We start from the raw sequence: 25,367 nt of genomic DNA, 5'->3' as shown, positions 1-25,367 counted from the left end.
CTTAAGCAGGCACCATTGCAGCACACAGGCTAGCAGCATATGGGCCTGGAGGACTTCAGAATGCCAGCTGCAGCTGTGTTGTCTCTGCCTTTGTTACCCTCAAGAGTGAGATATCAGCTAAAATAACCACCTCCTGTGGAAAACGGTGCCAATATTCAGTGACGCTACCCGATACTAGTAGAATCCTGCAACTGAGCAATTCCCTCCTCATTTCCTCAACCCTTGGTGGGCCATGTTCACCATGGCTGATGCTGTGACTGGCAGTGTGCTGCAAATGCTAAAACTTGGAAGGTGTCATCTACTCTTACCAACAAGGACTCCAAGCAATTGGACATATTTGGCAGAAAGGCATATTTCTCTGAGGCCTGCTAACTAATAGGCTGTTATGGGCAGACATAACTTTTCATTATAATCTAGGATGACCTTTTGGGCCCAATTCATCCCAGAGGACAACATTTTCAAGGAGGGCTGAGAGGTCTCTAAGCATTTCCTGAGGGTCTCCTATGATGTATCTGATATAGGTCTTTGCAGCTATGACCTTTAGCAAACAGTCTTGACTGTGGAGCTCGGGCCTCTTTATGGAGGGCTCCTGCTGAAGTGCAATACTAGGCTAGATCCTCAGTCCCGTTAAGGTTGCTTTGCACTCCTCTAAGGAAAGCAGCCTTAAAGTTGGCTTAAGTGACCAGTGGAGGGCTCCCTTGTTCAGTGGGCGTAGCTTTGGGAAAGGACTCTTATTTTAGGAGCTCCTAGGCCGTGGCAATCCTTGGCTGCCAGAATAGCCCTTTAAAGCTGCTCTCTGTTATGCCAGTGGACTAGATTGGTAGGTTAGCGCAAAGACTGAACCCCACAAACCAGGCCATTGTACGAGCAGCAGTACCCTTAGTGATTTATAGCATCAGCACAGAGCAGTGCTGCTCTGATTGTCCCTGTTGTAACTGGGTTAAACCTGAAGGCAACTAACTTTCTATGTCTTTTCGTTCTCTATGCTACCACTTTCCAAGGAACAAACCATCCCTTCTCATTCGTTCAGTTGCAGGAAGAGATGGAACTTTCTCTTTCTGTAGGCTGCCATAGTCTCAAATATAACTGGATCCCTGAATAATATTATGAACTGGTAATAAGAGCTGTCATGTTACACTGGAAGAAATAGTGTTTGTGGTCACTGAAGGACATTTGCAATCTTTAAAACACCATGAACATTCTTCCAAGGCTAAAAGAGACTTTCATGTTTTTCTGTGACCTTGTTTTAGCTTCCATACCTGTCCTTGAGCACTCAGTGTGTAGTTGTCTTTAAGTTTTTGATTTGAATATTGGGGTAGGTTGTAACTTAGAATATCAGTGTTGGAAGGGACTTCAGGAGGTCATCTAGTCCAACGCACAGCTCAAAGCAGGACCAATCCCCAACAGTGGATTGCAGTGCCTTGGCTCCACCACCACTTCTTGCTGGCCCGCACAGCTGAGCTTATACAGAGGGGTATCGTAATCCGCTGCTGGAACAAGTTAGCAGCAAATTACTACCTTCATTAGGCTAGAACAAAAAGGAACTGGACTCAAAGGTGTGTATCTGAATACAGTGGTGCCTGGGGTGGTGCAGCTTATGTGCCATCGCTTGCTCAAGGCTGTGCCAAAAGGAAAAATCTACCCCGTTATTTGAATAGCATATGTATCTTTTTTATTCTTATCTATTTATTATTTAGATAGCACATTGTGAATACTACTGCAGTTGGTTTCCAAACAAAGGAAGGCAAAGCCCTGCCCTAAGAGCTTACAGTTGCTTTGTGTCTAGAACATACCCAGTTTGGGCTACTTTGTATTAGTCCAACAATGCTTGAGATAAAGGGCCATGGTCTTTTTTTTTTTTTTTTTTTAGTAAAGGACTAAACCTGTTACCTGAAGCATGGACAGACTACTATACAACAGACAATACTAGGGAACATTCCAGACTCATATCTGTTGTAAGCTCTTAGGGGCAGGGATTTCTGCGGATTGAACCTGTGGTATAAATGACATACATGAAACTTTAATTTGAAAAACTCAACTTTAAGAAGTAGCTAGAAACCGTGTCATACCCTCTTCATATGATCAGGCAACAAGAGTTGGGAATATTCACCCAGAATCACCTTGATGTTTCATTGATTGTAAGAGCTCTCATTGGATATCAGAGGGTTTTGGAAGAGCCCACCTAATATCTACAGCACATGCAGTTGAGTTAAACTTACTGGGAGGCAACATAGTCTAATGGATAGGGCATTGGCTTAGGAATTGGGAGACCTTGGTTCTTTTACCAGCTCTGACTCTCGGTAACACTGGGCAAGTCATTTAACCTCTTTGGTTTTCTTATGTGTGAATCTGGAATAATAATGCTTACCCACCTTGTGAAGTGCTTCGACCTCAGTGGATAAAAAGTGTACATGCTCATTTTCTAGTCCTCCTCTGGCCTCTTGGTTTCTGCTGCTCCTAACGCTACAGAAACGCTGAGCAATTAACATGTGCAGTGCATTCAGTGACATTTCACAAGCAGCCATGTGTTTTGCTTGTGATGTTACTTATCATCCAGAGAAGAAATTCCAAAGTTTAACATTCTGTCCCCCTCTGTAGCACCAGATTGTTGTGTTGGTATCTGAACCTTGTTTTTTTTGTGAATAAAGGTATCTGAATGACCGTCAAGTGCTCCAATAACATCAGGCCAGGCCACCCCAGCTTTGTACACTTTATCCCAGGGCCCTGAAATTAAGTTGATTTCATTCATTTATTGGAATTTGACTTCTAAAATTCATCCATTCCATGTGTATAGATGTTACATAATGCAACAAATCACCCAACAATTGGAAACTCTTTTAATTTAGATTGACATTTGATATAGAGCACCTGCTCATTAGATCAAGTGCTTTTTTAAATTGGGAGGCTGAATTGTATCCCTAAGTTGGATGGGGCTCTCACCTCCTCCTTCCCCCACCAAAGAGGTGGAGGGGTATGTATGAAAGTGGAAAAGGTATGATTATATAATATATATGTGGAAGGACTTTCTCATGTAAATTAGATGTTCAGGATTTTGATCATTGGTATGGAAGGGTGGAGATGCAGGGAGATTCTCTAGCATTAACTCTTCTGTCTGCATAAGTTTGAATGTTACTGTTGTATTCATAATTAATTTCTATGCAGTTCCATGCACCCCCACTTTTGAGACCTTAAAATCAAAGCTCCTATCTGCTTTGAGTGCATAGGCTACATTTAAGATCTTGATATCCTGGTTGATATCCTTGCTTAGACAGCGCCCAACTTTTAGGGATCCCACCATCATGTTACATATGAAGTTGGCAGGTGATTGCACTTCTGTTGTGAGCCTTAGATGTATATAAATCTCAGCCCCTTGACATCCGTCTTAGCCCCTCCTTCCATTTTCCTGTTTTCAAATTATTCCTTATATCTTCCAATGCACCTCAAAGTGTCCTTTAGAATGAACTCAGTCATGCCCCAAATGTATTACCCTCCCATCCTTTTCTCTCTGGCATCCTGGTATTTGGACTTCTCTCTCTATTTTTTAAATATTGTTTTAACTTGCTACTAGTTTGTATAAATATTGGATAGCACCTCACACAAATAGGGTAGGGTAAAGAATTGCTTTATAGATCCTGTGACGCTTTCGGATAAGAGAAGATGTTTGACCCCGTGGCCTTGTCAGAAATTTCCTCTCTCTTCACTGTTGTGTAACATGCAGTGTACTATTGTAGCCACCTCTGGTGCGAGGGGCAGCAGCAGCTAATTTTAGTGGTGCTGTATGTATCTTTTAGGTGAAAAGATTCATTTCTGAGATTTGCTGACAGGAACATGTAGAATGGAACTGCTGCCTGCCCTTCCACCTCCACTCCCGCACAGAAGAGGAAAAAGCAGTTCTTTATAAATAGCTCGGTTCCTGTCCTATTTGTAAATTCAGTGCTTTTTGTGTCACTGACATCACCCTCCTTCTCCATGGCAACTCCCTACGATGTCAAAATTTCCAGGCACTATTTGAGAAACTTAAAGCGCTAAATGAACAAGTTGATTCAGGATGTTCCAATTGAAAATAAAACAGAGCAGGGGGCGGCAAAAGGGGGTGTGAATGGGAGAAAATGGGCTTCTCTCGGCTCTAATCCTCTGGAAAGCTTGCATCTGTGAATGCGTTTTAGAACTCTGTTTGACCAGTCACTCTTCCTTTTATAACTATCCCTGTCGAAAGAAGGAGGTGGGTGGACATATTCTTTTCCTATCTCCAGTGGCCTGGAGAGAAATACTACAGGTGACTAAAGCAGCAGGATCCAGACTGATGCACTCCTGAATTATTTTCTCTTGTTCGTTGTTTGTTCTTACCTTTTGGCCTGCAGCTTATATTTTTCCCCAGGCCCCAATGAGACAGAATTAGCAGCAGGCTTTATTGTTACCTAATGTTCCTGAAAATATGTGCTTGTGGTTATACAGGTGAGGAAATGAAATAAAACCAAACCTTAATGTCAAAAAAATTAATCTTTAGTCTTTCTCTTGGCAGCAACATTTTTATTAAAAATAGTTTTTGCTTTGAGTTTTGTCCAGGAAGAACTAATATGTCTGACACACCAGTGAACTGAAAGGTTTCTTTGTAAACCTACCTGTGGAAAATACATCATTGCCCCAGTGGCAGGTCTACTGGTTTTAACTTGATTGCTACAGTAATTGCTCTAAGTAGAAGTTGTTCTACCTGGAGCCTTGTTTATAGAATTGGATTGTGTTGGGTTTGAACTGGGCCTCCTATATCGGGATTGTAGTGGCTTCAACTGAAATATGAAAGCAGATCTTCAGGTTGGTGCAAGTTAATGTCTCCCCAGTTACTTCAATGGAGCTGTCTGCTTTACATCAGTGGAGGATCTGGGTCAGTGTCTAAGACCCTGGGAAAGTATCCCTTCCTTATATTGCAGTTTTGTGGCATTCCAAGCTCTATTGCTGAAATTCAGCTTGCTGAAATGTCAACTCCATATTGCATGTCTGATTTTAAAAATTGCTGGGGACAGATGCAGGACAGTTACACAAGAGCTGATTTCAGAGTAGCAGCCGTGTTAGTCTGTATTCGCAAAAAGAAAAGGAGTACTTGTGGCACCTTAGAGACTAACAAATTTATTAGAGCATAAGCTTTCGTGAGCTACAGCTCACTTCATCGGATGCATTTGGTGGAAAAAACAGAGGAGAGATCAAGAGCTGATGTCCATGATGTCTTCTCCTGGGTTCTTATATCCAGGGACACTTAGTGAAATGAAAAGAAACCCACCATCTCTCCAAGGAGGGTAATGGAGCCCCATTCTCTGTTTTAGAGAAAACCTAAAGCAACCTACAAGTGCTCATGTTCTCCACTTTTCCAGTGTGCAAAGCAAAGGAATCTATAATCACAGATTCTAGAAGTGTGAGGTCACGTTCCACCATTTAACCCTCCTCCACTTGGAGTGGAGCGCAAGTCAGCCATCTTCTGATTTCAAGGCTTAGCTGAACGGAGATGCATGAATAATCTTTATATCCGTGAATCTTGACTAAAATATTGTCCTTGCTTCTGATGCACAAAATGTCACTCAGCCCCTACTCCCATCCTCTCTTCTGAGATCACAAAATCGGCACATAATACAAAGGAGTCCCAGCAAATGTCTATTCATTGCAATGCAAAACTTAATAGGAGCACATATCTACAATGGGATCCATTCAGTTTTAGCTGCAAGACTTTAATGGGATTTTTCACTATGGTCTCATCCATGCTCCAATGTGAGGACTTCATAACTTTTTTATATTCTTCAAACACCTTTGCTTATTGCCAGAGAGAGGGGGCGTCTGGCACTTTCATATACTCCTCCACAGCAGCTGGCATCAGGCTAGTGCCGGTGAGTAAGCAGCTGCAAGGATGATGTGTGTTTGCGTGTGTGTGAGACATTGAACCAGGATCTTTCTGAAAAAGCTTTGAGATGAAATTGCTGAGAATTTTTGCCTGAAGCGAGGGATGTTTCCCTAATCTAAGACAAGCAGCAGCCTGCAGTCAGAGAGAAGCCGTGGCTAAAGTCAGTCCAGAAGAGAGACTTTTCACAGATCTTCTCAAGGTAAGACCCTTTTGGGTGCTGCGATAGGAGGAAGTGGGCAATATGGTCCAGCATGAGCTTCCCCCACATATGAACACTGGGTGTGATGAGATTATTTTAAAGCTTGGGGAGGTTAGAAGATCACAATACTGAGACAGATCTAAGCCCTTGTCTGACACTCCCTTTTCAGGCTGGAAATTTAAATCAACCAATAGGAACCATCTTCTCTGGCCTGAAGCCACAAACAGGGAAAGACTTTTAACCCTAGAGAGTCTACCTTCAGCCTGGGCAAATGGTGAACAATACTGGCTAACTACACTTCTAATTCAAATGCTAGGTACCAGGATTCAGATACTAGGGCACGGAACTGTAGGATTCGGAGAGAAAATGTAATTTAGCAAACAGACCAGTTCAGAATTTTTGTTTAATGTATTTTGTGTTTTTTAAACATGGGCAGGGTACTTGGTGCTCTGCAGAATGCAAAGTTAAGATGGTCCCTGCCTTGGGAGCATATGTCTAAAAGATTTTTGTGATGCTAACATAAGGTTCTTAATTTTGAGACTATAACGTGATGAAATGCTGTTGAAACAAGAGCTTGAAAATATTTTATTTGTACACCTGACTTAGCATTTTGCTATGCTGACAACTGTTAGTGGAGGGGCCAGTAAACACTACAGATCTCTCTGTCAGCAGAAGGGGGCTTTTGTGGGGACAGTTTGTTTTACTATCCCATATCCTTATTTCAAGATGGAACAAAATGGGATTTGAATGCACAAAGGTAACTCTCAAAGAAGAATCAGTAAGCAATGGTACTTTACCTCTAAAATACCTTTCCTAAAAGCATGTTTTGTAGTTCATATCCAAAAAAAAAAAAGTAAAGCTGAAAGCTCTCCTACAACAGAAGAGAGGCTGGGAAATGTATGCTGTGGTTGATTGCTGCCTTTTCATAAATTATAATCCTGCATGAGACATCATGTTCTGCTGCACTTTTTCAAGGTGCCAGGGCCATTAAGGAATACACTTGCTGAGCCTGGAAAGAGAGCAGAGTGTAGGAGCATTCTGTTTTTCCTGTCTGTGGACTTGATCCGTATGCGTGCGCACACACACATCTGCAAACAGAACCAATTTCACTCTTGGACACAGTAAGGAACATGGATCTGTTTGGATCCAAAGAAGTTAGTATAATTGGCAAATTACAGTAGTTTAAGTTAGGATGGAAGAAACTGGCTAAAAAAGGACATCCTCAGAGACAGCTTTGTAGTCCGCTTTCTGTGGGGCAATGTCAGTCTTTCTTTGTTGCCACTTCTCTTCCCCCAGCTTGTTTGTGGTGAGGGAGGGAATACTGCCCAGAGACAAGGTTCTGTGCAGTCACGTTGTATATGGCGGTATGAGGGTGTTGGGTGAGATTGCCCAGGGAAGGGATCTTGTGCCCAGCTTTCTGGTAGGGAGTCTGATGCCCGTTTGTTTGCTGTTGCTTGCCAGTTTGAGTCCACTGTGTGCCCATAGTTAAGACATTGTAATTACTGCCAACCTTAGAATCAGGAAGAGTCTATTTGGGGGAGATTGAATGAATGTATACGCTTAAGCATTAATCCAGGGCAGCTTCCAAGTATCCTGTTCACTTGAAGACTGGTTAGAAATAAACCAGGGCAGAATGATGGCATAAGGCAGCTGAGATTTCAGAAAAGCAGAGATGTTCAGGGTATCTCCTTGTTGGGTGTGCTTGGAACATTTAAAGGAATTCTGCCCTGGTAATCTTTTTACTTAATTTATAATAGGATATTCTGCAGATGGACCCATCAGGAGCATACTTGTGGCCAGGCAAGGGAGCACTGACAATTGCAGTCAGTCAGAGGGACAGTATAGAAGGTATAGACACCACCACTAACTCTATTACTTGACATCTTTTAAACCTACTTGAATTCTGCATAAATAATTTTCAGCACCAGCATTATGTTGCAGGTGAGATTTCCCTTATTCAGCAAAATTCTCTCTACATTTTTGTTTTTGGTGCCAGCTTTTATTTCCGGCCTATTGCAGGTCCTGAAAGAGCTAGAGTAATTAAAAGGAAAAGAATCTTATTTCTAGGGAATATAAATTGTGGTAAGCCTGGAAAAGTGTCCTTTAATTAAATACTGATCGTCCTCCTTAATGAAAACTGCCACTAAAAACTAGGCAGTCCGGTAGTTAAAGTAAATAATAACAGGACATGAATACCTCTCAAATATCAAACACGGTTACACAAATGTAATAAAAGGGGTGTGTGTGCAGTGGCTCAGAGGAATAGAAATGGGACGGAGCTTTTCACGGCTAATTTCAAACATGGTTTGTTCAAGATGGCCACCCAAATATTTCTAGAGGGAATCTTTGCTCAATACTTGGATATAATCCATGATGATTTGCCAGATTTTCACTTCCCATGAACATTCTGCAGAACAAAAACACTCTCACTTGTTATGAATGTCAGTGACAAACAAATCTAAAAGTGTCATAAATACCACTGAGGCAAATTCATGTTATTAATTTAAACTAATTTTTGTGAATATAATTTTATAATATTCAGTGCTACTGAGGATATACAAATTAACATGAATTTTAAAAAATGGTTACATACTTATTAGGTGAAACACTATCACTCTCCTAACTAAATTAATATTTAGTTAGCCACAAATTAGCCACAATGAGAACTTCTAGATCAGCAGAACATGTTGCAGGTGTTCCCATTCATAACTCAAACTGATGACATTTTCAAAGCTGCCACAGGTGTTTTCAAATGTGATTTATTCTGAACCTGATTATGTTCTTGTAATATAAATATTTACCTGGAGAGAATCCAAAGGGGATTAACGGTCATGCTCTGTACTGTGCTGAAGGAGATACTGGTTCAATTCCTGTACCTAACCTCTCTTCCCACAGTAGGCCAACAGGGTCCAGAATTGCTGCAAAGGAAGAATACTTTGCTTCTTGGGGGAAGGAGCAACTAAAGGCATTAAACAGTGATTGCAACAACCTAATAGCTAAACAACTAGCATGGGTGCATTCAGTCTTGTCCCGCTCAGCAGAATGCTATGCTCATGAATACACATACTTTATTCTGGGCCATACCAATTGGGGACAACATCTAGACATACTCTGTATAACCTGTATGCACTTACTATATCTATGGAATCTGACAATACATGCATCTTAGGTGAAGGTGCCAGAGAGTCTGTTTGCCTTGGCGTAGGTTAGGTTAGAACTCGACCATGCAACAACCAGTATTGTGCTAAAGTAATGGGCCCTGGAGCAAGCAGTGTTTGCTGTATTCCAGGATTTAAACTTCACAGTTGGTAGCTTGGATCGGAGTTGGAGAAGAAAGGAAGGGAGAGGGTAAAAAGCAAGCAAAGGGATTCTCAGAGCTCCAAAGTGAGACAGAGAACTCCTTAGTGGCAATGGAGGAGAAAATATTTGCTGGAAGGACCAAAACTTCATATAAAGAACCTAGGTTTTACGTAGATCTTATGTAGCAGTTTCCAGAGCAGACAAAAGATGTGTACAAAAGCCCCTTGAAATGTAATTGTATATACAAATCTTTAAGTGATGAGTGCAACCAATGCATCCTTTGCAAGCCTACCCTTACTGAATTAAAATGTATTCTCTTAGAAATATGTGGAGTGATGTCAAATCGAGTAAGGCCTTGTCTACACTGGCAAGTTTCTGCACAGTAAAGCAGCTTTCTGCGCTGTAACTCCTGAGGTGTACACACTGCCAAGCCACTTAGTGCACAGAAACTGTGCAGTTGTAGTGCTCTAAAAAAACCACCCTGATAAGGGGCGTAGAGCTTTCTGCGCTGGGGCTACAGTGCTACGGTCCATTGTAGACTGTGGTGATTACAGTGCTGCGACTGGCCTCCAGGAAGTGTCTCACAATGCCTGTTCTCACCTCTCTGGTCATCAGTTTGAACTCTACCGCCCTGACCTCAGGTGTCCAACCATCAGTCCCACCCTGTACATTACTTTGCAAATTTGAAAGTCCCCTTCCTGTTTGCTCGGTGATGTATATAGTAGTCTCAGTGCATCTTCTAGATGGCCATGCCTGCTCCACGCACCAGGTGATCCCCTGCTTGGAGCAAAGCCAAGCTGCTGGACCGCATCAGCATTTGGGGAGAGGAGGCTGATCAGTCCCAGCTGCGCTCCAGTCCTAAGAATTATGATACCTACGGACAGATTTCACAATGTATGACAGAAAGGGGCCATGACCAGGACAAGTTGCAGTGCAGGGTCAAAGTGAAGGAGCTGCGGAACGTCTACCACAAGGTGAGGGAGACAAACTGCCGCGCCAGTGCTGTGTCTACAAGCTGCCGGTTCTACAAAGAGCTGGACACGATACTCAGTGGTGACCCCACCTCCACTGTGAAGGCCACTGTGGATACTTCATTGGCTCACCAGCTGAGAGTGGACAGAACCAAGAGGAGGAAGTATTGGACGAAGAGCGGGAGGGGGAACCAGAAGCAGAGGATGACTCGGAGCCAGAGATGCATGCAGGAGCTCTTTTCTACCCCAGAGGAGCCTATCCAGTCACAGCAGTCAGATCTTGGTGAAGCGCAAACAGGAGAGGAGGCCGCTAGTAAGTGGATCTGATTTTGGGAATTGCTGAAGCGAATCGTTGGGGGCAGGAGGGTTGCAGAAAGCAGGCTGGTCTCCCACTGCCATGCCTAGTCTGAGCGGCAGAACAGGCTGTTGATAGACTCCCTCACTTCATGGCAATCTCCCTCAGAGATCTCCTGGAAACTCTTGTGGATATACTGGGCAATCCGCTACCGCAGGTTCCTTGGCAGAGCTGCTTTGTTTCTTGCCCCGTTAATGGTAACTTTCCCACGCCACTTTGCCATCATGGGCCGGGGGACGGGAAGAACCATTGCTGCACACAGGTGAGCCTCATAGGGGCCAGGGCAGAAACTGCAGGCTTGGAGAAGACCCTCCCTGGATTCCCTGTTCACCCTCAGCAGTGAGAGATCTTCCATAATGATCACATCCTGTGGAAAGTGTGGAGATTATCAGGTCCCCCCTACAGTGCTGGCTCTCCCTAAGAGCCACGTGACTAGTGTACAGCAAGGTCCAGGAAGAGTGATTTACCCTGCCCCTGCAGCTACTCACCATTTTGGAGGTTTTGTGGCTCATGTGTACTTGTCTGGGGTCAGCCAGTTAGTGACAAGTATGAGAGTATTGGCTATGTTTTGAAGCATTGAATCAGTGTTGTCTGTGTTGCAAACAATATTGCTTCTGTAAAATGCTGCATTTAAACTTCACAAAGATTATCTTGGACGCCCAGCCTCCCTCTTTGTTATCGGCAGCAGAATCGCTGTGCAGAATTAGAAAGCGGCCACGAAGAACTAAGGAGGACTTTCTCTGTGAGGTTATGATGCATTCCGCCGCTCAGAAACAGGAATTGAAGGAGTGGCAGGATAGCGAGAAGAGGGACCGAAAGGAGAATGCGGCACACTGGAAAGAAGCCATGGTGCAGCTCTTAAATGTTATGGAGCGCCAAGTGAGCATGCTCCAGGTGATACTAGCTCTTCAAACCAAGCAGCTCCACACCTGCCCTCCCCTGCAGCCACTGTCGGAAAACTCTTTCCCATGCGCTCCCTACACATTGCCAACACACTCTTATCAACCTCCTGGCTCCACTCTCTACCTGCAGCATTCCACTCCTCCCTCTTCATAGTCCAACACTACCCAATGCACTCAACACCCGTCCCTCTGCAGTTTGGCCCTGCTGAAGTACAGCACCCGCTGCATTGTCTTCCAAAGGAGAAGGTTGAGTATGATCCCTGGACCTACACAAATCTGTAACTGTCCCGGAACCCCTCCTCCTCCCCTTGAGACCTTCCCTTCCCCCTTCTCTCATTCCCCTCCCTACTGATGAATTTTTTTGTGTGACTCTCTTCGGGTGGTTGTCTTTTATTAAAAGAATTGTGTTGGTTTGAAAGCAATCTTTATTCTATTAAGTGAAAGCAAAAAGAGCACTTCAAAGTAACATACAATTATGTTAAGGCCCCTTCTTGCATCATGTGCACCAATCACCTCCTAGCATTACAAGTACTGCAATCCCAAGCATAGCAGCCAATATTAGTGGCTTTCAGCTTCAAGTTGATGCCTCAAGGCATCCCTGATCCTTATGGCCCTGCGATGTGCCCTTCTAATAGTCCTGGTCTCTGGCTGTTCAAACTCAGCCTCCAGGTGCTGAGCCTCTGCTGCCCAGCCCTGAGTGAAACTTTCACCCTTCCCTTCACAAATATTATGGAGTGTTCAGCACGCAGCTATAAGCATAGGAATATTGTCATCTGCAAGGTCAAGCTTCCCATACAGGCATCGCCAGTGGGCTTTTAAACGGCCAACTGCACACTCAACAGTCATTCTGCACTTGCTCAGCCTATTGTTGAACCACTCCTTGCTGCTGTCAAGTTGCCCCATGTATGGCTTCATAAGCCACGGCATTAAGGGATAGGCGAGATCTCCCGGGATCACAAGGGGCATTTCAACTTCCCCTACGGTGATCTTCTGGTCCGGGAAGAAAGTCCCTGCTTGCAACTTCTTGAACAGGCCAGTGTTCCGAAAGATGCCTGCGTCATGCACCTTTCCGGGCCAGCCTGCGTTAATGTCTGTGAAATGCGCACGGTGATCCACAAGTGCCTGGAGAACCATTGAGAAATACTCCTTGTGATTAATGTAGTCGGTGGGTAGGTGGTCTGGTGCCAGAATTGGAACATCACCCCTCTGCAGTTAGGGAAGCCCATTTGTGCAAAGCCATCCACAATGTCAGGCACGTTGCCCAGAGTCACGGTCTTTTGGAGCAGGATGTGATTAATGGTCCTGCACACTTCCATCAACACAACTCCAACGGTCAACTTTCCCACTCCAAACTGGTTTGCAACCAACAGGTAGCAACCTGGAGTATCCAGTTTCTACGGTGCAATTGCCACGCGCTTCTCCAGTGACAGGGCAGTGCTCATTCTTGTGTCCTTGTGCCGCAGGGCTGGAGCGAGCTCATCACGCAGTCCCATGAACGTGGCTTTCCTCGTGAAAAAGTTCTGCAGCCACTGCTCATCATCCCAGACATGCATCGTGATGTGATCCCACGACTCAGTGCTTGTCTCCCGACCCCAAAAGCCGTGTTCCATTGTGGTCAGCACCTCCATGAAAGCCACAAGCGATCTCATGTCATAGCCACTATGTGTGATGAGATCAACGTTGCACTCCTCTTGACTTTGTAGTTTAAGGAATAACTCGACTGCCATTCATGACGTGTTCTCAGAGTGAGCAGCATACTGGTCAGCAGTTTGGGATCCATTCCTGCAGCCTGAAAGAGGCAGGGCGTGCAGGGCACAAACCGTTGAAAGATGGCACCAAATACAGATGGAAGCACAGGGTTTTCTGGGATGTGAAGCAATGCATCATGGGGCATTGGGACAGGACCCAGGATGCCCCACAACCCCCGCAAGTCTCTGTGGTAGAGAAAGAGGTGCTCTGTGGGATAGCTGCTCAGAGTGCACCGCTCCGAATACCACTGCAAGTGCCACAAGTGTGAACACGCTACTGCGCAGGCAGCTGTCAGTGTGAACACACAACAACTGTTTCCCTTCTGTGCTCTGAGTGGCGCTGTAACTCTGCCAGTGTAGTGGTGCCCTAAGAGACAGAGTGGGGTTGACTTGGCATTAAACGTTGAATGTAGATGTTTGAAATATGGCCAGCAGGAATATTTCATAAGCAGATGTAACTGTCCCGCAGCCCCTGTAATGTTTTATATGTACTAGGGAAAGGTGTAGGCCAATCATATACATGAGCAAAAGCTCTCAGATGAGTCTTAAAAAGCAACGAAGATTAGAGGCTACTAGGCAGCTCTCCAACACCACTTTCTACAAGCCATTACCCTCTGATCCCACTGAGAGTTACCAAAAGAAACTACAGCATTTGCTCAAGAAACTCCCTGAAAAAGCACAAGAACAAATCCTCACAGACACACCCCTAGAACCCCAACCTGGGGTATTCTATCTGCTACCCAAGATCCATAAACCTGGAAATCCTGGACGCCCCATCATCTCAGGCATTGGCACCCTGACAGCAGGATTGTCTGGCTATGTAGACTCCCTCCTCAGGCCCTACGTTATCAGCACTCCCAGCTATCTTCGAGACACCACTGACTTCCTGAGGAAGCTACAGTCCATTGGTGATCTTCCTAAACACACCATCCTAGCCACTATGGATGTAGAAGCCCTCTACACCAACATTCCACACAAAGATGGGCTACAAGCCGTCAGGAACAGTATCCCCGATAATGTCACGGCTAACCTGGTGGCTGAACTTTGACTTTGTCCTCACCCATAACTATTTCACATTTGGGGACAATGTATACCTTCAAATCAGCGGCACTGCGATGGGTACCCGCATGGCCCCACAGTATGCCAACATTTTTATGGCTGACTTAGAACAATGCTTCCTCAGCTCTCGTCTCCTAATATCCCTACTCTACTTGAGCTACATTGATATCTTCATCATCGGGACCCATGGAAATGAAGCCCTTGAGGAATTCCACCATGATTTCAACAATTTCCATCCCACCATTAACCTCAGCCTGGACCAGTCCACACAAGAGATCCACTTCCTGTACACTACTGTGCTAATAAGCGATGGTCACATAAACACCACCCTATATCTGAAACCTACTGACCGCTATTCCTACCTACATGCCTCTAGCTTCCATCCAAATCATACCATACGATCCATTGTCTACTGCCAAGCTCTACGATATAACTGCATTTGCTCCAACCCCTCAGACAGAGACAAACACCTACAAGATCTCCATCATGCATTCCTACAACTACAATACCCACCTGCTGAAGTGAAGAAACAGATTGACAGAGCCAGAAGAGTACCCAGAAGTCACCTACTACAGGACAGGCCCAACAAAGAAAATAACAGAACACCACTAGCCATCACCTTCAGGCCCCAACTAAAACCTCTCCAACGCATCATCAAGGATCTACAACCTATCCTGAAGGACGACCCATCACTCTCACAGATCTTCGGAGACAGGCCAGTCCTTGCTTACAGACAGCCCCCCAATCTGAAGCAAATACTCACCAGCAACCACATACCACACAACAGAACCACTAACCCAGGAACTTATCCTTGCAACAAAGCCCATTGCCAACTCTGTCCACATATCTATTCGGGGGACACCATCATAGGCCCAATCACATCAGCCACACTATCAGAGGCTCGTTCACCTGCGCATCTACCAATGTGATATATGCCATCATGTGCCAGCAATGCCCCTCTGCCATGTACATTGGTCAAACTGGACAGTCTCTACGTAAAAGCATAAATGGACACAAATCAGATGTCAAGAATTAAACATTCAAAAACCAGTCGCAGAACACTTCAATCTCTCCGGTCACTTGATTACAGACCTGAGGGTGGCTATCCTTCAACAAAAAAGCTTCAAAAACAGACTCCACCGAGAGACTGCTGAATTGGAATTAATTTGCAAACTGGATACAATTAACTTAGGCTTGAATAGAGACTGGGAATGGATGAGTCATTACACAAAGTAAAACTATTTCCCCATGTTATTTCTGCCCCCCACCCTACCCCCCACTGTTCCTCAGATGTTCTTGTTAACTGCTGGAAATAGCCTACCTTGCTTGTCACCGTGAAAGGTTTTCCTCCTCTCCCCCCCCCCCCCCCCCCGCTGCTGGTGATGGCTCATCTTAAGTGATCACTCTCCTTACAGTGTGTATGATAAAACCCATTGTTTCATGTTCTCTGTGTGTGTATATAAAAATCTCCCCTCTGTATTTTCCACCAAATGCACCCGATGAAGTGAGCTGTAGCTCACGAAAGCTTATGCTCAAATAAATTTGTTAGTCTCTAAGGTGCCACAAGTACTCCTTTTCTTTTTGAAGAAATTAGGGTTTAAGTAGAAGTTGAAGCTGGAGGTTGAATAATAACTAATATGTTATAGCTATTAGCAGAGTGTTACCATTTTGCTGGCTAATAAAGTAGATAGATTATACTGTATCTGAATTTGATTAATATCTCTACTTCAGATGATTGACCTAGAATAGATGCTCTGAACAGAGGTTACTATAATCTGTGTCCCTGTTTCCTTTGCGAAAGATTTCAGTCTGTACTTCTGTAGCACCTTTAAGGATCTCAAAGCACTTCAAGAAACATGAATTCAACATGAATTAACATGAAGTCTAGTATCTGGGTGAGGTAGGTGTTAATAGAATCATTTTACACATCTGCACACTGAGCAACAGAGTAGAAGGGATTTGCCCAAGGTGGCACAATGAGACTATGGGAGAGCTAGAACGTACTGACCCTCTGTAGTAACTTTGGCAGTGAAAGGATGATTTATCTGATAGTCGAGGGAAGCATCAGATATGCCTTTAGTGTAACTCCTGCCACCCATATCTGGCGTGTAAGGCAGCATTGATGTGGTTAAACCTATTGGAACATTTTTGGGACTAAATATTACATTATTTCTATTGCAATTCAACCAGCCTTCGAGTTTATTTTAAGGAAAAAGATGTTGAACGAGTGTATGGAAGTGATTTAGAACCAAACTGGGGCAATTTTATGTACAGGAACCATTTGCTGAGCTACTGGCATTTTACCAATAGCAAAATGCCATGTATGCTGTCCTAGTGATGGTCTCAAGCTTTTGCTTGAGTGTCATGTCCAGGCTGGATGGAGTAACAGCTCTAAAGTAAAGCTGGTTACTTTCTTGTCCCTTCTGAAGCAAATCTGTCTCCTTATCTAAATTCTTTGTGCTCCTGATGGGGGTCCTGCTGTGTGAGTACAAGGGCCCAAGCCTGAAAAACTCTCAGTAGTCAGGTGCTTCAGCTCCTCTGTAAATAACTTTGGGGGGGCCCCCAGCCCATGAGACAGCTGAATGTGGATGTCTTGTGGTCTCCAGACAGAACTCGGTTCTCCAACAGGGATGAGCAAACTCTGCTAGACTAAAACAACCCATATCCTTACATCCTTCTGCATTTCAAGAAATGGAAGCAGGATTAAAGTGTAAACTCTTAGCCACAGTCCCTGCCTTGTTCTGTGTGTTTTTACTTTACCAAGCACAAATAGGGCCCTGTCCTGCTTGGGACTCCAGGGCACTACTGTAATACAAATAGCAAAGAATTAGGTGTGGATTGTCTTGCTTAGCTAGATGCAAGTGCTGAAATAGCCCAGGAGAGGCTGTTCTTACACTATTTCTAGCTAGAACTGAAAGCAAACTTGCAAAAAATAATATAATTAAGTAAAATAAATGAGAACACTGTGAGAGGCTCTTCTTGTGAGATTCCCGGCCAGCTGTACAGATTCAAGGTCTGCATGGTTCAGATAAGTCTTGGGTAAGCACCTCAACTTTAGAATTTGTTCGTCTCTAAGGTGCCACAAGTACTCCTTTTCTTTTTGTGAATACAGACTAACACAGCTGCTACTCTGAAACTTTAGAATGCTTATCTAAATTGCACCTGAGCTCCAAACCTGCTGTTGGATTGCCTCTCCCAGTCTCCAGCACATATCTTGGACCTGCTCCAATAGAAAGGTCCTTGAGTCTGATCCACCAAAGAGAGCGTGGGGGCGGCAGCAGGTGGTGAGTACTGGTGCTGGTTTTTGTGCTGGGCTATGCAGGGAGAGAGATAGAAAGGAGACCCACAGCATCCGATTGAAATAAGGCAATGAGTTTATCTCTTTTGGAGACATGGTATGAAGTGATTCAGATAATTTGCTGTATTTATAAATCAAATAACCAGGCTGAGCCAGTGAGGGTAACCAATACCCTGCAGTCTTGTTCCCCAGTTATGGCTGCCATAGGGGAGGCAGTCCTGGGGTTGGGAGAAGCAGTCTGAAAGAGCAACTGCGGGAAGAGTGATTTTTGTTTTCCCCTTGTGTAATTCTCCCCAACAAGAAGCAGTTGACTGGGGAGCAGCAGCAATGTGCTGGAAAGAGGCAAAGGAACAAATTGTAATTGGAGGGAAAATATAGATAACTTCAATCCCAGGGAACGTCTATTTTCAAAAGTGCATGGGCTGCTAGGAATCCAAGTCTTACCTACAAAGCCTGGAAAATGTCCTAGTTTTCAGCAGGGGCACCACTTCAGATTTTGGTGTGGGGGAGGGGCAACCTTAACCATGATTCCAGGGACTACTTAGGCGCTTGAAAACTGTAGTTTTTTGGCAGATAACATAACAATTAGCGGACGGGCACATTATATCTAATTCCTATATAAAAGAAAATGAAATAAATATTAGACCCACTCAGCTTTAATACTAACATGTTCTGACATCTTGTAGCAAATCACTTATGGGACACTGGTTAGGTTTAAAATTTTAATGTATATTCTTACTTTGCTAAGTATCAGAGGGGTAGCAGTGTTAGTTTGTATCCACAGAAACAATGAGGAGTCCTGTGGCACCTTAAAGACCAACTTACTTTGCTACTCTCTCTGTGAAGAGAGAGAGAGAGAGAGAGAGACCCCCATCAGGACTCCTGGGCTCTGGGAGAGGAGTGGGGTCTAGTGGGTTACAGCGGGGGGCAGATACATCTGGGTTCTATACAAGGACATTAGAATGGCCATTCTGCCATACTACATAAGACCAATGGTCCATCTAGCCCAGTATCCTATCTTCTGACTGTGGCCAATTCCAGGTGCTTCAGAGGGAATGAACAGAACAGGCAATCATCAAATGATCTGTCCCCTGTCATCCACTCCCAACTTCTGACAGAGGCTAGGGACATGCAGAATATGGTGTCGGATTCCTGCCCATCCTGGCTAATAGTCATTGATGGACCTATCCTCCATGAACTTATCTAGCTTTTATTGGAACCCTGTTATAGTTTTGGTCTTCAGAACATCCCCTGGCAAAGAGTTCCACAGGTTAACTGAAGAAATACATTATTTTATTTGTTTTAAGTTTGCTGCCTATAAATTTCATTGGGTGACCCCTAGTTCTTGTGTTGTGACGGAGTAAACAACATTTCCTTATTCAATTTTTTCACACCATTCATGATTTTATAGACCTCTGTCATATTTCCCCTTTGTCATCTCTTTTCCAAGCTGAGAAGTCCCAGTCTTTTTAATCTTTCTCTATACAGTAGGTGTTCCATACCCCTAATCATTTCTGTTGCTCTTCTCTGTACCTTTTCCAAATCCAGTATATCTTTTTTGAGATGGGGTGACCAAATCTGCAAGCAGTATTCAATATATGGGCATACCATGGATTTATAGAGTGTGACAAAGCTCTGTCCTTGCCTCCGTGGGTCCCGCGTTTCCTGGTGGATTTCGCTAGCCTCAGAGACTCACTGTGACCCTCCACGTAACCCTTCTTTCTCTAGAGACAAGGGTCACAGTCTACTGAGCCATTTTCAACATAAGCCAGTGAGGAGAAATTATCCTTCTTTGCACAGTCTCTGTTGTCTCCCAGTCTCAGTGATTAGACAGGGGGCAAAGGGGGGGGGGGTGGAGCCCAGACCCACTCTCTACTCCGGGCTCCAGCCCAGGGACCCTAATAGTATCAGCTATGGTAGCTCACCTTTTAGAAGCATGACATGTACAATTCCCTGGGCTACTTCCCCCACAGCAGCCCTCACTTCCTCCAGCTCCACTTCACCCTTCCTCAGGACTTCCTTCCTTGTGCCTGATATGGTGTGTACTACTCAGCCTCTCCAACAGCACAACTTCTTCCCACAGCTCCTCACATGCACACCTACCTGACTGACTGGGAGGCTTTTAAATAGTTTCAGCCAGCCCCTGATTGGCTTCACGTATGCCAATCAACATAGCATTCTCCCTGCCTTCTGGATAGTTCTTAATTGGCCCCAGGTGTCTTAATTGACCTGGAGCAGCTTCCATTTCACTTGACCTGGTACCAGGGATTTGTTTAGCCTGGAGCTACTATATCTACCTCCCATTACTTTTCTATAGCCATCTGGCCTTGCCCTGTCACAAGAGGTGATATGATATTTTCCATCTTATTATCTATCCCCTTCCTAATGATTCCCAATATTCTGTTAGCTTTTTTTTATTGTCAATGCACATTAAGTGGGTGTTTTCAGAGAACTATCCACAATGACTCTAAGATCTCTTTCTTGATGGGCAACAGCTAATTTAGACCCCATCATTTTGTATGCGTAGTTGGGATTATATTTTGCCATGTGCATTACTTTGCATTTATCAACACTGAATTTCATCTGCCATTGTGTTGCCCAGTCACCCAATTTTGTGATATCTCTTTATAACCATTGTCAGTTTGCTTTGGACTTAACTATCTTGAGTAATTTTGTATCATTGGCAAATTTTGCCACCTCACTGTTTACCCTTTTTTCCAGATCATTTATGAATATGTTGAACAGCACCAGTCCCCGTACAGAGCCCTGTGGGATACCACTATTTACCTCTCTCCACTCTGACCATTTATTCCTACCCTTTGTTTCCTATCTTTTAACTGGAGTGCCTGGCAATGCTTTCAGGATCATCTAACGATCCTTAATTTAATGACAAGGCTTTTGTTATCTTAATCACCCTGCTTCTGTTTATAAACAAACTCCCTGCCCCAAAGGCAGAAGCTGGGAGCAGTACAGAATTCATCACATATCACACTCAATATCGGGGTGGAGGGATAGCTCAGTGGTTTGAGCATTGGCTTGCTAAACCCAGGGTTGTGAGTTCAATCCTTGAGGGGGCCATTTAGGGATTTGGGGCAAAAATTGGGGATTGGCCCTGCTTTGAGCAGGAGGTTGGACTAGATGATCTCCTGAGGTCCCTTCCAACCCTGTGATTCTGTGATTCAAGATGTGTTGCAATTAAGAGCTCCTGGCTGAGGTAGGGCATGCATTGTGAGGAGGTACAAAACTCAGAGGAGGGCTAGAGCCGCCCCCAGCCCACCCTAAAAGACGCTCCTGGTCTTCATTTAAGATCCAAGACTGCTGAGGTTCACTTCAGGCTTTGAGCTGCTCTGGCTCCAGGCCTGCCGACAGGGGAGGGCAATTGGCCAGGGGCCCGGGTAATTTAAAAGGCTTCCTGCCTGCCCTCGCTCCGCACCGCTCCTGGAAGCAGCTGGCATGTCCCTGTGGCCCCTGGGGAAGGGGTCTCCGTGTGCTGTGCCTGCCCTGAGTGCTGACTCCGCACTGGCCAATGAGAGCTGTGGGGGCAGTGCCTGCAGGCAGCAGTGTGCGGAGACCCTCTGGGCCCTCCGCCTAGGAGCTGCTGCCAGAGGGGTGTGCCAGTTGCTTGTGGGAGCCGCCTGAGGTAAGCACTGACCCACTCCTGCACCAGCCCAGAGCCCGCACCCCGCACTCCTTCCTGCACCCCTGTCCCAGCCCAGAGCCTGCACTCCCTCCTGCACCCAAACTCCCTCCCAGAGCCCACACCCCTTCCTGCACCCCAGCTCCAGCCTAGAGCCCTCACCCAAACTCCCTCCCAGAACTTGCACCCCAACCCTCTGCCTCAGTCTGGTGAAAGTGAGTGAGGGTGGGGGAGAGTGAGCAATGGAGGAGGAAGTGGGGATGGAGGGAGCAGGGGAGGGGCCTCCAAAGAAGGGGTGGGACGGGGCGTGGTCTCAGGGGCCGGGCAGGTGCAAGGGTCTTTGGGTTTGCACGATTAGAGAGTTGGCAACCGTACCAGGCGGGCACGTGGAAGCCCTGGCCGTGGGGGAACAGTGCGCCCAGCAGCGCAGCTGGCAGCTTGTTAGGGCACCAGCCAGCACAGGCGAAGCACCGCCCAAATGTCAGGCGGACCACGTCTGCATGGGCGTGGCTTGTGCGTGCGTGGGGCCCATTGACTGTTCTGTCCTGGGCTCAGAATTGCTGTCGGCAGGCTTGTCTGGCTCCATCCAAAGTCCTCATTCTGGAAAGGAAAGCCAGGCCCTTCCATCTGTGGCAAAGCCTGTCTCCATGACTAAGAGGTGCCTCTTGTTTTAAAGGGCTTTGTGCAATGCTCCCGAAACACTTAAAGCCATGGGGGACGAGTCTTGTGTCGATTTAAAGCCAGTCCCAAACCTGCGTGACTCCCTGTCCAGTATAAGTGAGATTTCTTTGTGCTACTCTCCCAAACTTACCCACATAGACCGACGCTCACAGCCTGGCACAGTGGAGATGCATAGAAGTAGCAGATGCTATTGAGAGTATGCAAGAGTGTAACAGACGTATCTCAGCAGCAGGCACATCCCTTGCCAACCTGGCAAATAAGGGATCAAGCTCTGATCCTTCACATGGCAGCACTTTGCAGCTCAAATTGCAGTCTTCTGAAAAAAAACCAGGAGTACTTGTGGCACCTTAGAAACTAACAAATTTATTAGAGCATAAGCTTTCGTGGGCTACAGCCCACTTCATCGGATGCATTGAATGGAACGTATAGTAAGAAGATATGTATATACATACCGAGAAGGTGGAATTTGCCATACAAACTGTAAAAGGCTAATTAATTAAGATGAGCTATTATCTTCTGAAGGGAGAGCTGCTGGGAGGCTAATGCTGGCCCTTCTCTCTTCTGAGCCCTGTTTGGTGTTTGCTATCATTAAAAAAAAAAAAAAAGTTCCCTTTCTTGGATACAATGGCTCACAGGACTCCAACTTTACATGCCCCAATAGGAGCAGGCAGGCTAATCCCCAAATAGAAAGAGTCTTGGCTAACTTCACTTCCTAGACACCAGAGAGGCTGCTGTAGGGAACCAGTAGGAAATCTCCTCGGCAGGCCTCAGCAGACAAGGACCTGTAGAAAAATGTAGGGAAGCAGTGACTGCACTTCCAGTCTCCAGCAGAAAACCTCCTTATGAGTTCTTGGCAGACTGCTAGAAGCTGTGAAAAGAAGAGGAGAGAATATTGATCCCAGTCATTGTAATACAACATCAAACTTTATTCCAGTACGGACCACAGTCCCTACGTACATGTCCTCACTCTGTCTAAGGGCAGGTTGACGCTACCACTTTAGTTGATCTAACTTACATCGCTCAGGGGTGTGATAAAGACACCCCCCTGAGCGATAGGAGTTACAGCGACCTAAGCGCTGTCCATACCCGTGCTGTATCAGCGGAGATGCTCTCCCGCCAACATAGCTTCCGCTTCTCATGGAGGGGGAGTAATTATGCCAACGGGAGAGCGCTTTCCTGTCAGCATAGAGTGTCTTCACCAGACGCGCTGCAGCAGCACAGCTGCAATGATGCAGTTGCACCAATGTAGTGCTTCTAATGTAGACCTGCTTTCAGTATTATCATCATGATTCTCTGTACTACAGTAGTTCCTATAGATCCCAGCTGAGATCCTGGGCCCATTGTGCTGGGTACTGTACATACACATAGTAAAAGACACCCTGCCTGAAGAGCTTGTAATCTAAATAGACAAGTGAAGTAGTGGGAGGGGAAACTGAGGCAATTGGAGGTGACTTACCCAAGGGGACACAGCCAGTCAGTGGCAGGGTCAGAATTAGGACCCAGGTCTCCTGAGTGCCACTTCTCTGCCCCATCTACTGGGCCATAATATCTGTCTGTGGTACCCATGTCAGTTTAATTAATCAGGGTTACTTACATCATGGATTTTTTTTTTTAATTTAATACCATGTGAGCAAAAAAACCCACACACACACACACACACACACAAAAGGGAGTAAATTACACAGTGTGGGCTGGGGGTATTTTTATCTTTGCTCTTTGGACCTAATCATCTTAGTGTTTAGACTGGTATTGTTTGCAATAGACTGTTGCAATAAGGCAAGATTCCCCTTTATTTGCTCTAGGGAAAGAGCTGTTGATGGCTTTGGCAGACATGTATTCTGACCTCCTCCTGTTCCTCATCCACGTTCCACCTCTTCCCCTCCCCCTCTGCTGACTGATGTTCCAGCAGACAGAAGTCACTGATGCAGAAATGTACATTTCCAGGAGTCAATAAGCCCCAAGCCACAGCACAATCAGCAACAGGATTATAGGGTGATACTAAACAGTAAACCACACAGCACTGACTCGTGGCAAGCTACAGAGGAAAAGTATTGGCACCAGGTCATGTGCTGCACATCTGCAATGCAAATTAATTATCATCTATCCAGACAAGTATCAAATGATCAAAGCTCCCCCTGGCAGGAATGACTAGGAATTTGTGGCAAGTCCTGAAATTCACAACACAGCAGGAGACATCGGGATTCATTAGGAACTGCAGCAGCTCTAGGCCCCAAGGCAATAGAAATGAGAGAAGTGCGGTAACAGCAAGTCAGAGCATTAACAGGTCAGCCAGTGAGGAGGGCTGCAAGGTGGCGACCTTGCAGAGGTTCTTGTCTGAGACCCAGCAAACCTCATTGCTCTAGTTTGACTCTGAGCACCTTCTCTCTTCTGTCTCTTCCAGAGTCCAAAGGGAGATGGTGATGAGAAGGAGGATCTCATGAGGCCCCAGTGTCAACATTCATCATGCTCTTTGCAATGAAAGCCTGAAACTTTCCAGCGCTGAACATTTCTGTGTCTCATCTACCACCACACCCTGAAATCAAATTCACAGCTAGGTGAACCAGGCACTGTACAAACATGTCAGAGCTGCCTCCGCCCCCTTCTCTCCCGCTCTCTCTTGTCTTCTCCTTTCTCTCTCAAGTTTCTCGGAGAGTCAACGGATTCCAGCGTGAGAATATTTCTACCTCACCACTGGTTCCGGAGCAGTGAGAAATCTGGGGTAAGCTTCAGATCGCAGGTCTGGGGACGGTCACTGGGTTTGCTTTCTGTATTTAAAACAACAACATTCTAATGGCTGCTGTTTCATGTGATTTGTTTCCTCTGTTTACAGAGGACTAGGTTTGTCAGTTTAAACTAATCTCTCAGTGGCTGTGCTTCTATGGGTTAACCCCTTCTCTTCAGAGCTGCATTTTCAATCTTAGCAGTGCCAGGAATGCATGTGCTGAGCTCTTGTGTGTTGGCAATACCACTTTAGGGCAATGTGAGAGGAAAGCAGTGGGGGTTGTGGAGCTTTTCCCTTCAGGTCTGGTTCTGGAAGGGAAAGAAAACTGGGAGCTGGGCTCCTTTGGGAAGGAATTTACTCCATCTTTGCTCCTATAGCCCAGCAACACCGTCCACCAGTCAGGTTTGCTGGATGGCAGTGGTAGTTTCCCTGCAGCCCTTTTTCTTCTCAGAATTGTCCTCTGCTGGCATTCTCACAGTGGGACAGTCAGTGAGATCTCCTTTCTTTCACCTCCCCGTCCCCTTTAGACAAGCAAGAATGTGTGTCTCTTACGGGGACGTGGCATTTGGACCTGTTAGTGTAAGCTGTCAACAACATGGAGCATGGAA

The 25,367-nt window shown here is 45.4% G+C and overlaps 1 protein-coding gene across 3 annotated transcripts in view; it reads left to right on the top strand.

The window, feature by feature from the left end:
- The window catches only part of PAK6 (p21 (RAC1) activated kinase 6), a 60,732-nt gene that overhangs the window by 7,586 nt on the left and 27,779 nt on the right, over positions 1 to 25,367 (top strand). Inside the window, exons 1-2 of one of the 3 annotated variants that reach the window (XM_038405939.2) lie at positions 5,798 to 6,086; positions 24,439 to 24,756. The gene's annotated coding sequence lies outside the window, so the exon portion shown is untranslated. Of the gene's footprint in view, positions 1 to 5,796; positions 6,087 to 24,438; positions 24,757 to 25,367 lie in introns of those variants that run through there. The other 2 variants (XM_038405938.2, XM_043517366.1) reach the window with 2 other exon arrangements.

Source organism: Dermochelys coriacea, chromosome 6, assembly GCF_009764565.3.
Source record: "Dermochelys coriacea isolate rDerCor1 chromosome 6, rDerCor1.pri.v4, whole genome shotgun sequence".
Lineage (NCBI taxonomy): Eukaryota > Metazoa > Chordata > Testudines > Dermochelyidae > Dermochelys > Dermochelys coriacea.
This window is presented reverse-complemented; position numbering and strand designations above follow the sequence as displayed.